We start from the raw sequence: 5000 nt of genomic DNA, 5'->3' as shown, positions 1-5000 counted from the left end.
CGACCTCGTTCGCGTTGCGGCTCTATTTTCATCCGTTCTATAACAGTTAGAGCGAACTTCAAAAAGCAAATGGATATGTACGTAGATGGAAATAGAGAGAGGAAGGTGGGCAGATAGATGGATATATAGATAGGTAGATAAACAGATGGATGGATAGAGAACGATGACGACAAAGAAGACTAATAATTAATAGTTAAAACAGTTAGAGCGAACTTCAAAACGCAAATGGATATATTGCATAGATGGGAAGAGAAAGAGAGAAAGTAGGTAGATAGGTGGATATGTAGATTGGCAGATAAATAGATGGACGGATAGCGAACGATGTCGAACACGAAGACTAATAATAATTAACAGATAAAATTCTACCAATACAAAGAAATAAAAGGTTTAAATTGATAGATACAGTGTTCGGTTGTTGGCAATGAAAAAATCTAATATTTAAATTCATAAATAAATAACTGATAAAAATTTTATAAGGATATATCAATTCGATGATAGATAGATACATAGATAGATAGATAGGTAGATAGATAGAGAGACAGAATGATAGGCTGATAAATCAGGTAGGGATGAAATTTTCGGATGTTGGCGAAAAGAAGTCTTATAATATATATAATATATATATATATATATATATATATATTATATATATTATATATATATATATATATCTATATGTATACCACAACGACATATATATATAATATATATTATATATATATATTATATTATAAATATATATATTATATATATATATATAATATATATATATAATATATATATAAGTAATACATATATATATATATAGTATTGTAATATACATATAATATATTATATATTATATTTAAAAATATACATATATATATATATATATATATATATATATATATTATATACTATTATATATATATATATATATATTTAAAAACGATATGCGAATCTACCTCTACGTGATTTACTGAACCGCGAGAATAGACAGTTACGAAATGAATGTGACGGTTATTAATTACCGCTAACAGTTGGCTAGTGTAGAAACTAGTATTGTGCGATATAGATCTGAGTGTTTTCATACAAGAGTTTTTATTTACGACAGGGCAATGACAATGTAATTTGTATGTATGTATGCATTATTGTAATGTATGTATGTATGTAGTATGCATGTAATGTATGTATTGTATGTATGCTACGTTAATGTATATATATTATATATATAATATATATAATATATGTATATATATATATATATATATATATATATATAGAGAGAGAGAGAGAGAGCGAGAGAGAGAGAGAGAGAGCGAGAGAGAGAGAAGAAAGATGTGGTTATGGCCTAACTTTCTCTAACACAACTGCGACCCACTTCAACCGACTGACTACCGCTTACACAGTATAGTGCTTTTAGGAGAGCAGTTAAGTATACTACAAGGTTTGAACTTTGACGTAATGTTTCTCATTCGCCTCTCTCTCTCTCTCTCTCTCTCTCTCTCTCTCTCTCTCTCTCTCTCTCTCTCTCTCTCTCTCTCTCTCTCTCTCTCTCAGTCGTCATCTCTGAAAAGAAATGAGAGAAAAAAATATGACAGAAAAAGATAGAGACAACATTCTTTTCCTATTTAATTTTCTCGCCCGGTTGGAAAAATTATCATTGAAACTTAATTTACCCGGGAGGGACTCAGCGCTTCGTTCTGTCGACCTATTCGTCGATTGCCTGACTTTTATGGTTTGATGGATCGCTCTCGGTCAGGGAACAGATTCGTCGGCGTCGGGTTTTACGAGAGAGAGAGAGAGAGAGAGAGAGAGAGAGAGAGAGAGAGAGAGAGAGAGAGAATTTGTAATCGCGGTGGTCGAATGATAATTTGCTTTTATTTTTATTTTTTTTAACTCGTGTTTTGGTGCGATGTTTGATCGATTTTTTTTATTGAAAGTCAGATGTTGGGAAGGGAGTTCTGTTAAATTATAATAATAATAATAATAATAATAATAATAATAATAATAATAATAATAATAATAATAATAATAATAATAATATGACGTGTTTTGGTGTAATGTTTGATCGATACTTATTTTCGATTGTGAGAAGTTGCGAAGGGTCTTATGTTACCTGTAGCTTTGTTACCAAAATAAAAATAAATAAATAATAATAATAATCAATAATATAATAATAATAATAATAATAATAATTTTATTAGTACTATCATCCACATCATATAATCATTATTACTTTTATTTGGTGCAAGGGAAGTTATATTGTCTAGAACTCTTTCAACAAAATATACAACAAAAATATTACTACTTCGAATAATAATAATAATAATAATAATAATAATAATAATAATAATAATAATAATAATAATAATAATAATAATATTATTATTATTATTATTATGATTATTATTATTATATTTATATTATTATTAAATTAATTATTCAAGTATTGTTATTGAGAAATCTGATATCTATATTACTATAATAATAATAATAATAATAATAATAATAATAATAATAGTATTATTATTACATTACCAATGCTGTTACTTTTACTACCATCCCCCTCAACGTCACCACGACATAATTACAGCAATTATCCTTATCAACAACAACCTCTTCCAATCGCTACCCGTTCAGTAATACTGTGGCATCCCTAACTGATAAAAACTGCATTCAGCAGCAGCATTATCGTACCCTCGCACCGAGTTGCACCACGAGGCTGTCAAACCCTTTGATAGGCGGAAGCGAAATTGACTGATTTACGATCTTCGGTAATGGCAGTTACACACGGTGGAGCACATTGTTTATGGCGAATAAATCCATCATATCTATAATCGCGGTGAGATTGATTTGTTTCTCTCTGTCTGTCTCTCTCTTCTCTTTTTGTGAACATATAATATATATATATATATTACAATAATCAAAGTTTCAAATGATTTACTACACACACACACACACACACACACACACACATATATATATATATATATATATATATATATATATATATATATATATAAATATATATATATAATAAAGGTGTTTTTGCCACGAAGGAAAAAAATGAAAAAGCGAGTTAGCCGAGTACTTTCGGTCCTATTCGGACCCTTTATATATATATAAATTTATAATAAAATAATTATTTGTGTTCGTGAATCTTTGCTATGCTCATGCACACGCGAGTTTTTCATATGCACAAATATTAAGTTATTAAGTCACAAATACAGCTAATATAGAACTCACTGGCCATTGGTAATAACTCATAACCAAGGGGAATAATAACTGATAGGTGCATCTGCCCTACCGTGTGATCAGAGTCCACCGTCAGTTTTCTATACAAGAAAACATTTGAGATAGCTTTGTCTGTCCATTTGCGCTTTCTATTCGTCCTCAGATCTTAAAAACTACTGAGGCTAGAGGGCTGCAAATTGGCATGATGATTATCCACCCTCCAATCATCAAAACATACCAAATTGCAGACCTCTAGCCTTAGTAGTTGTTATTTTATTCAAGGTTAGAGTTAGCCATAACCGTTCATCTGGCACCGCAACAACACAGGCCACCGCGGCCAGCTGAGTTTCATGGGGCTTGGCAGAGTTTCATATAGCATTTACGCTGTACAGAAAACTCGATGGCGCATTTTTTACTTGTTATCGTTGTCTAAACAAAAGACCCTGGTTCAAAATCCTGCGCAGAGCAAAGCACGTAAAGATGTAGTCTATTTATCCAATTTTCCTTTAGGTGAAAGCTATCTTCAAAGTATAGTGCCTGTCGACAGTAAACGATATTTGCGGCTTTATACATATATACATACATACATACATATATATATATATATATATATATATATATATATATATATATATATATATATATATATATATACACACATATATATTCATATATATATATATATATATTATATATAATATATACATATATATATATATTATTTTATATATAATATATATGTACACGGGCAATTCCCCTGTTTCCTGCACCTTCCAAAAGGCGGCGGTTCATCAAAGGGCAGGAAGACCCGAGTGGGAGGTCTAGGTATAACATCTGCATCATTTACTACCAGAGTAATGTTTCAGTAAATGTACTTCCTACACGAAGAGCTTTTTTTTTTTTTTTTTTTTTTTTACCAAGTTTGTAGTTGTATTTTGTGTGTGTTTGTATAGTGCGTGTTTGTAAAGAGTACGCGTCTGTGTGTGTAATTCCATGAATGTAAAGAGTGTGTGTGCCAGCAAACATGATTGTGATGTGTGTATGTGCGTGTATTTTTCAACGTGTCTTTCTACTGTTGTTGTTGTTTTTTTGTTGTTGTTTTTTTGTTGTTGTTTTTTGTGAGTGTTTGGGTTTGATCGCATTTTTCTGCTGCCTGTGCGTGTTAGTTTGAGTGCTCGTATAGTATACATTTTCTACCCCATTTTCATACTGTTTCAAATCATTATAATTTCAGCTTCATCATTCCCCTTCGTTCGAGTTCTTTCATTTGTATTTTTTCCTCACAACTTTTGAGACACTTTTGGCATTTACCAATTCCGTAGCCAAATTACTCAGTGAAATCATGTATAGCACATTAACGGATACGATTTTAATGACAGACTTAACTACCTCTTAGATTGTCAGGTCAGGCACCGTAACGTCAATTGTTATCCTATCAATTAATCTCAGAGTCGTCATTCTGGCCACTTAACTCAAAAATCAGTTTCAGAACTGAACTATGATATTAGTGTTAGATAGGTGTTCCATTATCTTTCGATTATAAGGTTTCCTGACAACACTTGGATTTTTATATGGCATTGACCTTGAATAATTTTCCTCAGTATTAAAAATTATTGGCATTACACTGAAATGGTTTTAAATAAACTTAAGATTATATCTGTGATACCTTAGATGACTTCTGTAATATCCGTTGGTTATTTTCCAAAAGGGCAGATAATTTATCCTTACATATATATATATATATATATATATATATATATATATATATATATATATATATATAT

Source organism: Macrobrachium nipponense, chromosome 28 (genome assembly GCF_015104395.2).
Source record: "Macrobrachium nipponense isolate FS-2020 chromosome 28, ASM1510439v2, whole genome shotgun sequence".
Classification (NCBI taxonomy): Eukaryota; Metazoa; Arthropoda; class Malacostraca; order Decapoda; family Palaemonidae; genus Macrobrachium; species Macrobrachium nipponense.
Note: the sequence above shows the minus strand (reverse complement) of the source record.